Source organism: Pholis gunnellus (genome assembly GCF_910591455.1).
Source record: "Pholis gunnellus genome assembly, chromosome: 22".
Taxonomy (NCBI): domain Eukaryota; kingdom Metazoa; phylum Chordata; class Actinopteri; order Perciformes; family Pholidae; genus Pholis; species Pholis gunnellus.
Genome location: NC_136549.1, coordinates 18213692 through 18226028, shown reverse-complemented (window position 1 = coordinate 18226028; position 12337 = coordinate 18213692).

Genomic DNA, 12337 nt, shown 5'->3' with positions numbered 1-12337 from the left:
ATCTACAAAGTACCCTACAACGTAAACTACAAAGTACCCTACAATATAAACTACAACGTACCCTACAACGTAAACTACAAAGTACCCTACAACGTACCCTACAAAGTACCCTACAACGTACCCTACAACGTACCCTACAACGTAAACCACAACGTAATCTACAAAGTTCCCCTACAATGTACCCTACAATGTACCCTACAATGTAAACTACAACGTAATCTACAAAGTACCCTACAATGTAAACTACAACGTAAACTACAAAGTACCCTACAACGTACCCTACAACGTACCCTACAACGTAAACTACAAAGTACCCTACAGCGTAAACTACAACGTAATCTACAAAGTTCCCCTACAATGTACCCTACAATGTAAACTACAACGTAAACTACAACGTACCCTACGACGTACGACGTACCCTACAAAGTCCAGAGTGAGAACCGAACAGTGGGTCTCATCAGGTTTTCTGTTGATCCTCAACAGGGAGTCGTAGCTGTGGGTCGTATTCAGACATAAGATGAATAACTAAGCTGCTGTTGTAGAGTTTCTTGTCTCTTTATCTGTAAGATTTTATGAAGTGATGTAAGTTCACAGATCTCAGCTTTAGGCTTGTTGGTCTAATCTGTGTTCAGGTGTTAAAGTTAAAGATGAACTGTTAGAAAACATCTGATTCTTTTGATAAAAACACAAAGCTTCAACGAGCCTGTGGACATTAGTCTATGACTCCCATGGTGCATTTCACCTACACACATCCAATCACAGAGCTTCACATTAACTGTGGAGAGAACGGATGAAACAGATTCTGGCTTCATCTCCATGGCAACTGAAGCTGAGGCTCATGGGTATTGTAGTATTTAGAGACAGAGATAACAAACGGATTATCAAAGTGGTTATGAGAACCGTTCCGTATCCACCTGATCCAGGATCAGTGCGGCGGTGGTGTCGCAGTTCTCTCTCTGACTGCTCCTCCCTCCTTCCCTCCTCCTCCCTCCTCCCCTCCTCCTCCCTCTCTGCTTCCCTCCAGCCTTCATCGTCTCTGAGCTCCAGGAGGATGGAGGGGCTGCAGCGGCTCAGCCTACCCGGAGCGTGAGGAGCCTTCCTGGGCTTCAGTCTGCCTCCTCACCCCCCTCTGTGTGGAGCTCTGATCCTCCATCTGTCTGTCTGTCTGCAGCGTCTGTCTGTCCTCCGTCAGCTGAAAACATGGACGGACTCCGGCTGCCGCCCGTCATCGAGGAGGTCCTCGATCCATCCGGTCAGTGTTTGTTTACATGCGTCATAACAAGGGTTTGATGATGTCATTAGAGTTTAAGAGTTAATTATACGATTAGAGTAATAAGTGAAATATGATCTGCTGCTGTCTGTCTGTTTGAACTAATAATGGAGAGTTTATCTCAACTATAACGTCTCAGATTAATCATTAATAATTCAGTGAGGGCAACACCATCGGAAACCCTGATTCAGCAACACTTTTCACAATAAAAGCCTTTTAGGGAGTAGTAGGTATATCTGCTCAGTTCTTCAGTTTACCTAAAAGATAAAAGGAAATAAAAGTTAAAAAATATTATTTACATACTTATGATAGAAATATATGATATAAAATAAATATAGTTTGTAAAGTTGATGATTCAGTTTCAGTAATAACGTTTTTATTCTGAAGACTCATTTAAAGTTTTAGACTTTTGTAAAATATAACAATTCCTAAGTTATGACATCGACCTGTTTGGAGGATGAGGATGATGAAGATGATGATGATGATGAAGCTTCTCTCTCTCTGTTTGATGAAGACGAGCTGTGTGAGATGAAGGTGCAGAAGAAACCCGTCATGTTGGCAGAAACTCTGATGGCCAAAGAGAGGGAGTCCCTGGAGGAGAAGGAGGAGACGCAGGAGGAGGAGAAGGAGGTGAAGGAGGAGAAGCTGGAGGAGGAGGAAGGAGGAGAAGAGAGGGATGAAGAGGAGGAGCTGGAGGAGCTGAGAGCTCAGGTGTTCCAGCTGCTGATGGAGCTGGAGGAGACCAGAGAGGTTTCTCAGAGACATGAGGAGGGATTCCTGGAGCTGCAGGGTGAGGAACTCAGAGATTACATCATCACACTGCTCCTCCTCTTCCTCCTCCTCATCTGTTTCCTCCTCTCTCTCCTCAGGTCTGTTGGAGGACGAGCGACTGGCGAGTGCTCACCAGGCCGAGAGCTTCACCAGACAGATCCAGAGACTACAAGGTTCAAGTTTACATCATCAGAACGTCTTCACTTCTTCTCTTGACTTCATTCAAACTAACAGAAACCTGAGAAACCACACATCTTTCACATCGTTTTAACTCCTCTCTTCCTCCTCTTCCTCTTCCTCCTCCTCCTCGTCCTCCTCCTCCTTCTCCTATTCCTCCCCTTCTCCTCTTCCTCCTCCTCCTCCTCATCCAGCTCAGCTCCGGTCGGTCCAGGTGGAGATGGACAGCCTGGAGGAGGAGAAGGAGAACGTGCTGGAGGAGGTGCACGAGGAGCTCCGCTCTGCTCAGGAGGAGGTGCTGATGCTGCAGCAGGGGGCCGAGGATGCGGCGGCGGAGAGAGAGAACGACATCGCCTCCCTGCAGGAGGAGCTGTGTCGCCTGAAGGTGGAGCTACAACGACTCCACGCCACGACGCAGGAGTACGAGCTGGAGATCACAACGCTGAGAGCTGAGATCAGCATGAAGAGCCACGACACAGGTGAGTCAGAGACACAGAGGTGAGTCAGAGACACAGGTGAGTCACTGACACACAGGTGAGTCAGAAACACAGGTGACTCACTGACACACAGGTGAGTCAGAAATACAGGTGACTCACTGACACACAGGTGAGTCAGAAATACAGGTGACTCACTGACACACAGGTGAGTCAGAAACACAGGTGAGACACTGACACACAGGTGACTCACTGACACACAGGTGAGTCAGAGACACAGGTGAGACACTGACACACAGGTGACTCACTGACACACAGGTGAGTCAGAGACACACAGGTGAGTCAGAAACACAGGTGACTCACTGACACACAGGTGAGTCACTGACACACAGGTGAGTCAGAAACACAGGTGACTCACTGACACACAGGTGAGACACTGACACACAGGTGAGTCAGAAACACAGGTGACTCACTGACACACAGGTGAGACACTGACACACAGGTGAGTCACTAACACACAGGTGAGTCAGAAACACAGGTGAGTCACTGACACACAGGTGAGTCAGAAACACAGGTGAGTCACTGACACAGAGGTGAGTCAGAGACACAGGTGAGTCACTGACACACAGGTGAGTCAGAGACACAGGGGACTCACTGACACACAGGTGACTCACTGACACACAGGTGAGTCAGAAACACAGGTGACTCACTGACACACAGGTGAGTCACTGACACACAGGTGAGACACTGACACACAGGTGAGTCAGAGACACAGGTGAGTCACTGACACAGAGGTGAGTCAGAGACACAGGTGAGTCACTGACACACAGGTGAGACACTGACACACAGGTGAGTCACTGACACAGGTGAGTCAGAAACACAGGTGACTCACTGACACACAGGTGAGTCAGAAACACAGGTGACTCACTGACACACAGGTGAGTCACTGACACACAGGTGAGTCAGAAACACAGGTGAGTCACTGACACAGAGGTGAGTCAGAGACACAGGTGAGACACTGACACACAGGTGAGACACTGACACACAGGTGAGACACTGACACACAGGTGAGTCAGAGACACAGGTGAGTCACTGACACACAGGTGAGTCAGAAACACAGGTGAGTCACTGACACACAGGTGAGTCAGAGACACAGGTGAGTCACTGACACACAGGTGAGTCAGAGACACAGGTGAGTCACTGACACACAGGTGAGTCACTGACACACAGGTGAGTCACTGACACACAGGTGAGTCACTGACACACAGGTGAGTCAGAGACACAGGTGAGTCAGAGACACACAGGTGAGTCAGAGACACAGGTGAGTCAGAGACACAGGTGAGTCAGAGACACAGGTGAGTCACTGACACACAGGTGAGTCAGAGACACAGGTGAGTCACTGACACACAGGTGAGTCAGAGACACAGGTGAGTCACTGACACACAGGTGAGTCAGAGACACAGGTGAGTCAGAGACACACAGGTGAGTCAGAGACACAGGTGAGTCAGGTGATCATCTGATATAAATGTGTGTTCAGGCGACAGGACTCAGCTGAAGGACGAGTTCTTCTCTCTGACTGATGAACGTCAGTTTCTAAACAACGACAACAAAGATCTGAACAACAAAGTGGAGCAACTTCAGCAGCAACGAGACATGTGAGTGGTCCAACCAGCTGTCAACCAACCTGCTGCTCTGATATCATTACATCACTGTGTGTGTGTGTGTGTCTGTGTGTGTTGTTTTGTCACCATCGCCTTCATAAAACATTCCTTTAAATCTAAACATGTTAAACACAAACCTCCACACATTCCTCTGATCCCCGGCCTCTGGACAGGTGTGACGATGCGTACCTGGCCGTCACTAACACTGAGCCGGAGCAGGTGAAGGCGGACTCTTACATCAGCCTGTCTCAGTCCGGTCCCCAACACCAGGACCCGGAGGACCCGGAGGATCCGGACTCCTCGGACTCCTCGTCGGTCCTGAACGTCCAACTGAGACGAGCAGAAGAGACGTCTCTCAAAGTCCAGACGGAGGTGAGTCATCACCAGACTCCATTCAACAAATGAGGGTTTTAATCTGAAGCTGTAAAATACATCAAATATCATCAGTGTATACTGTGTGTGTATATATATATATATATATATATATATATATATATATATACACATGTGGATCAAATGTATTTTCTGGTAATTTAATTGAGAAAAATAAACTTGTTAGTGCTCTCTGGAGGACAAACCGTGAAACTACAACACTGTTTCTAAATAGCTGCAAACACGTCTCTTATTTATCTATCTGCAATGGACTACTACTAGTATACTACAATATACTATATACTATACTCCAAAGACATACAGGGAAGGTTCACTGTCAGCTGGGGTCACAAACGGTTCCAGGCGATGGAGGATTTAAATCTCCTCTAACTGTCTGTCTTCCCGTCTGTCTTCCCGTCTGTCTTCCTGTCTGTCTTCCCCTCTGTCTTCCCGTCTGCCTTCCTGTCTGTCTTCCCGTCTGTCTGCCCGTCTGTCTTCCCGTCTGTCTGCCCGTCTGCCTTCCTGTCTGTCTTCCCGTCTGTCTTCCCGTCTGTCTTCCCCTCTGTCTTCCCGTCTGTCTGCCCGTCTGTCTTCCCGTCTGTCTTCCCGTCTGTCTTCCCGTCTGTCTTCCCGTCTGTCTTCCCGTCTGTCTGCCCGTCTGTCTTCCCGTCTGTCTTCCCGTCTGCCTTCCCGTCTGCCTTCCCGTCTGCCTGCCCGTCTGCCTTCCCGTCTGCCTTCCCGTCTGCCTTCCCGTCTGTCTTCCCGTCTGCCTTCCCGTCTGCCTTCCCGTCTGTCTTCCCGTCTGCCTTCCCGTCTGCCTTCCCGTCTGCCTGCCCGTCTGTCTTCCCGTCTGTCTGCCCGTCTGTCTTCCCGTCTGTCTTCCCGTCTGTCTGCCCGTCTGTCTTCCCGTCTGTCTTCCCGTCTGTCTTCCCGTCTGTCTTCCCCTCTGTCTTCCCGTCTGCCTTCCCGTCTGTCTTCCCGTCTGTCTTCCCGTCTGTCTTCCCCTCTGTCTTCCCGTCTGTCTTCCCGTCTGTCTTCCCGTCTGTCTTCCCGTCTGTCTTCCCCTCTGTCTTCCCGTCTGTCTTCCCCTCTGTCTTCCCGTCTGTCTTCCCGTCTGTCTTCCCGTCTGTCTTCCCCTCTGTCTTCCCGTCTGTCTGCCCGTCTGTCTTCCCGTCTGTCTTCCCGTCTGCCTTCCCGTCTGTCTTCCCGTCTGTCTTCCCGTCTGTCTTCCCCTCTGTCTTCCCGTCTGCCTTCCCGTCTGCCTTCCCGTCTGTCTTCCCGTCTGTCTTCCCCTCTGTCTTCCCGTCTGTCTTCCCCTCTGCCTTCCCGTCTGTCTTCCCGTCTGTCTTCCCGTCTGTCTTCCCGTCTGTCTTCCCGTCTGTCTTCCCGTCTGTCTTCCCGTCTGTCTTCCCGTCTGTCTTCCCCTCTGTCTTCCCGTCTGTCTTCCCGTCTGTCTTCCCGTCTGTCTGCCCGTCTGTCTTCCCGTCTGTCTTCCCGTCTGTCTTCCCCTCTGTCTTCCCGTCTGTCTTCCCCTCTGTCTTCCCGTCTGTCTTCCCGTCTGTCTTCCCCTCTGTCTTCCCGTCTGTCTTCCCGTCTGTCTTCCCGTCTGTCTTCCCGTCTGTCTTCCCGTCTGTCTTCCCGTCTGTCTTCCCGTCTGTCTTCCCGTCTGTCTTCCTGTCAGTGCGACGGTTTGAAGGGCGACCTGGTCGACCTGCAGCAGCTGTACGACAGCAGCCAGCGGGAGCGCGTGTCTCTGGAACAGGAGCTGCAGCGCTGCAAGGCGGAGCTGCAGAAGCTGGTGGGCAGGAAGTCACAGGTGAGTCGTTTAGTTGACTTTATGCAAAGTATATAGTATTATATATTCTGATGCCTCGAAATGTGTTTCATCCTCTAAAGCGTTCCTGGTGAAGTCGTTTCTTTAGAGCGCCGGGTATCAGTGAATATGGTGCAACGTTTCTCTCAAGTTGAATGGTTAAGATACATACACAGTAAATAAATGAGCACATCAACACTTGAAGAGAGATCTATAAAATACACAATACACAGAATGTATTAGAATACACAATGCCATACCAAACTATACAGCAGAAATATACGATATGAGTATAACATATATACATGTGTAGAATGTTTAAAAAACTCAAGGTAAGTACGACGCAGTCTCTCATTGGACACCCTGAGACCTGTTTGATGTTATTCTGTGTTCTCTTGGTCGATAACAGCTGAAACTCATCAGTCATTCTGCTTCAGCTCTGCTGGTGTTGCTGGTTTTTCAGCGTTTTTCTGTGAGCTTCTTCTTGACGTCTGTCGCTGCTGGGCAGTTTGTTTTCGTCATCTGTCTGTTTCTACTTCCGCTCGACTCGCTGCTTCCTCCTTACAGCCCTCAGGATCTCAGAGGTTTACTCACTTGTCAACTGATCAGGAAAAAGTGAAGCGCATTGACAGAGGAGGTCCGTCTGATTGGCTGATAACACATCACGTGTGGAACATCTCATTACAGACAGTTCAATCCAAACAGATGCATTTGGATTCTGTTTGCCTGACCTCACTTCCAGAGGTGTGGACCAGTTTTCCAAATCTGACAAAATCTAGTCTGAAACTTGACCTGCGTCAATCCATAGGGGGGGGGCAACCATCCATAGGGGGGGGGGCAACCATCCATAGGGGGGGGGCAACCATCCATAGGGGGGCAACCATCCATAGGGGGGCCAACCATCCATAGGGGGGGGGGGCAACCATCCATAGGGGGGCCAACCATCCATGGGGGGGGGGGGCAACCATCCATAGGGGGGCCAACCATCCATAGGGGGGGGGGGCAACCATCCCTAGGGGGGGGGGCAACCATCCATAGGGGGGGGGCAACCATCCATAGGGGGGGGGGGCAACCATCCATAGGGGGGCCAACCATCCATAGGGGGGCCAACCATCCATAGGGGGGGGGGCAACCATCCATAGGGGGGGGGGGCAACCATCCATAGGGGGGGGCAACCATCCATAGGGGGGCCAACCATCCATAGGGGGGGGCAACCATCCATAGGGGGGGGGGCAACCATCCATAGGGGGGGGGGCAACCATCCATAGGGGGGCAACCATCCATAGGGGGGCCAACCATCCATAGGGGGGGCAACCATCCATAGGGGGGGGGCAACCATCCATAGGGGGGGGGGCAACCATCCATAGGGGGGGGGGCAACCATCCATAGGGGGGCCAACCATCCATAGGGGGGGGCAACCATCCATAGGGGGGCAACCATCCGTACGGGGGCCATCCATCTGTAGGGGTGCAACTGTCCATAGGATGCCAACCATCCATAGGGGTGTGACAACCATCCATAGGGGCGCCATCCATCCACAGGGGGGCATCTATCCATAGGGGGGGGCATCCATCCATAGGGGCACCAATCATTTGATTTTCTTGTCTTGGGACTTGCCTTTCTAGGATTTGACTGGAGACTCTCTTGTCTTAATGTGGAACCAGACTAAGAACTTGCACCTGCACAGGAATTTAATGTCAAGTTTTGAGACTAAACTTTGAATTTTCCTGTCTTCACATGTGAGTCTTGACTTGGGAATTGTAAACCGTGACTTGGTCCCACCTCTGCTCCTCGCCATTCTATCATTTACTTACATTCTTGTCCTCCATAGTTGAAGTTCACCTTCTACCCACGCTGCAGTGCTGCCGATCGAGTCGATTGCAAGGCAGCACTTCAAAGTGTCGACAAAGATCTTTAAATGACAGGATGTAGATGTTTTGAACTACTCTGGTGGTGATAAGCTGCTACCAGAGCTCTCCATCTTGTCTTTGACCATCTTTGATGTCTTTCTCTAATTGCCTGCTCTTTCTGGTTCCGTCTTTCCTTTATCGTCATGTTTTTGTCTGTTTGCCGTCACTTCTTTCTCTCTCGAACTTGCACAATGAACTTGATCAAATTCTCTGTTCATTTGATGGTTTTGATGCTTGCCTGCCAATCAGTGTTTCTCTTTATTTCTATCTATTATTTTATCGGTCTTTTTTTGTTTTTCTTTGCTCCACGCTCGCCTTTCTTCCCGACACGTTCTGACTTTATTATTCTGATTATTTTATGGTTTTATTTTCTCTTACCACCCCCCTCTCTCCATGCCCCCCTACACTCCTACCTTTTGTCTTTTTCCCAGAACTGCACTGGTCCTTCTGAGCCCCCTGTCCTCTCCATCCCCTTCATAGGAATGATTGTTATAGTGGCCTTGATTTGGTGCTGGTGGGAGGAGCTGGCGTCCTAGAGAGGACCAGGTATGGCCACGCCCTTCTTTCCCTACCAGACACACTGAGAGTGGCTGAATCAGGGGGTCACATCCAGGCTAACGGTCACCGCAGATCAACGTTAGCGGTTAGAGGGCTCCGTATGCTTCAAACAAAGTAGATGTGCTCCAACCAAGTCTGAAATCAAAGTGGCTAAACGGCAAAAACAGGGTCCACAAAACTACACGAACACAGAGGCTTTGAGCTGTGCAAGATCTTTTTCACATGTTATTGCGTTCCTGAGCGCGTCTGAAGAATCTCACGGCAACATGAGTTCAAACTGCTGTCTCAGCATTGCAACTAGGGGGCGCTAAGCACGACACGACGAGATGAAGCTGACACCTACCGAATGTGTGTGAACGAGGCCCAGAAGGCTTAACAGTCTGTACGAGTGATGATGTTCTATTGAAGCTCATTGATCCCAGACAACACATTTAAAGATTACAATAAAAATCTCTATCAAAGTGTCTCAAACTCAATCCAGTATCATGTGTTTATTTATTGAACATGTCTTATTCAAAGGCATCATTTCAACATTTCTTTACTTACTTTGTCAAAATGATGATAGTTCATTAATTGAAGCTCAGTTAGTTCTGATTCACTATTATTATTGTCTTTGTTCTTTTACATTTACTAATTCATAACATATGATAATGTTTCATTTAGTTCTTCTGAATTTGTCATCATTATTTTTAGGAATTTAAAAATAATCACGCGTCAAGATTTCATCCTCAAATGCTTCAACTTCATGAAAGTTGTGGGAAAATGTGAAAATGTTGATTTTATCCACATTTCTGTCTCTAATCTTTGTTGTGAATCCCGTTTGGGAGTCCAGGAGTCTCGTCTTCATCTCACGGTACTTCCTGTCTTCCTCAGCGCGGCGACGCCGAAGGCTGGAACCTGGCGGTGGCAGCGGTTGCCGTGGCAGCCATTGTAGTTCTGGTCGTCCCCAGCTTCACCAGGGCCTGAGGACTACACAGGAAGTGACCTCACTGGGAGCTCTGGGATTGTGGGATCGCCGTCACCCATCCAGCGCCGCCCTCATACATGTTGCCTGTTTCCACCTGAAGGCCGCAGACGTCCGTGAGTTCTGGAGGGAGAAGCAATATTTAAGAAGTCTTCCATAAAGACGGCTGAGAGGTTTTCAAACATCCATCGTCATGAACCAAGAGACTAACTGGAAGTTGTCATTTTGTGGATCATTCTGGTTTTCAGATGGATTGTGGTTCTGTTTGCTGCTGCCAGAGGATCCGCTCATATTTATGATTTCATTCTATAAAATAACCATTGAATTTTATTAGTTGATACGTTTTGCATGTCAGATTTGAACGTTCAGAGTTAAGAGCAACTTAATTTGTCAAATAAATGTCGTGGATGTAGCAAGTAAGGTACAAGTACCTCCAGATTGTACTTCCGTACCGTACCTTTGTAAATGTACTCATTAGATTACAGTAAATGTGGTTCAGTGTTTGCTTCACTCTACAGGAGTCGTTGGGTTTAATGTTGATGTCAAAGACTTCAGTGAAGAAGAAGAAGTCGTCGGCACCACCAGCTGCTGCAGTCTCTGTACGTACCAATGAGAGCAGACTTCTGGCTGTTTGACAATCATTACTTTACTGACGGGAATCCTTTAGAGCTGCAACTAATCACTTTTATTTATATTATTTAACAAATAATCGATTCATCATTTGGTCCAAAACCCAAAAGGTGCATTTATAAAGATCTTATACAGACAAAAGTAGCAAATGTTTTGTATTTCAATTATCAGTCCAATAATTTATTCTTTTTGTTGATTGACGAATACTTTCAGCTCTAAGATTCTTTGCCTTATGTTTCCGTACTGGATTAATATCATATTTTGCACTGGCTGAGATATCGGTAGCAGATAAAAAGAGATTGTTTCGTGTTTTAACACATTGACTGTGCTTCAGTCCTACTTCCTGCTGTATGTTATTTACTATGTGTTTGACAAAAATAGACCAATCAATGTGGATTATTTAACAGATGTATTTTGTAGCATGAGAAAAACAGCAATTTAAGGAAATATTCAGCTTTGTTTGACCTACTTATACCTTTACAAATCAATTTAAAATGTCTGTATTTGTATTTTTACAGCATCAAACAGGTAGTATGTTCATCTACAGCTGTAACACATTTAAATCTGAAGAAAGGTTTTAAGAGAAGAATCATTCTGATGACAGATTATGTGACGACTGATTTCACTGTGCCAGTTTTAAACTCAGATTGTTCCAGAGCTGCTTTTAATTTTAGAGAGATATTTTTGCACAGAAGATGAGGCAGTTGATTTAAGGATTATACATAATGAATAGAAGAGGACTGAGGATAGAGGCTTGCAGATAACATTTACAAACCTTAAAATGAGACAATCTGAGCTAAAACGTTGCTGCACAAGTTGTCCTAGAGAAGGTAGCAAGACTGGATGTTGACGTTAATTAATTCATTATTGATTAATAAGGTGGCTTCTTCTTCAAGTGTACAAGAAGACAGTGAAGTGACTGATTATTTATGTATTATATTTGTAAATAGTGAATAGAAGAGGACCAAGAATACTGCCCTGTGGGACACCTTTATTTTTGCTTTCTTTGCTTGGAACCATAAAATAACTGCTGCTTGAGTTCTAACTGAAAGATGGACCTAAAGATAATAAATAGACCATAAATAGCCCAAATAAATGTAGTTCTTACTCTGTAGAAAATACTTCCTGTCTGAAAGGGGCTGTGATGCAGCGTTGATCAGATCACAAACTCCAGAGAAACCAATCTGCCTACGTTTCATTTTGCCCTCTTCTTTTGCACATAGACGTGGTTCAGTTTTTAAATGGATCCTGACTCATAATTCTTGTTTACATTTAAGTGGTGACCAAATAATCATAGAAAATATAATCAGACGTTGGAATGACTGTGAAAACATAAACTGTCTTGATATGTGATGATGCATGTGACCAAATATTAACAGCTTTATAATAAAAGATATTCCCATTCAAACACAAGCACCAGTGATATGACACTCTTGACAATTTAAATATATAACAAAATAATGGCCGAAATATCTGAAACATTGTGCTGAATTATAAAAGACTGAACTGTGATGAATAGTGACAGACGAAGTGGCATTAACTTGACAAAGCAGGTCTTTAATTATTTGTAAAAATTTAAAATACAATTAAAAAAATGTATTAAGCATTTGAGGAACAATTGTTAATCAAACTTTTGCTTTTAAAAACAAAATCTTCCTGAAGCTGCATGCTAACGGCACTTTGTACTTATGTGGCTTTCTATTTTATTACTACTCACTAATAGTTTGTACTGTACATAGAATAGTTCAGTTTGATTCTTAGTCACTTCAAAGAAATT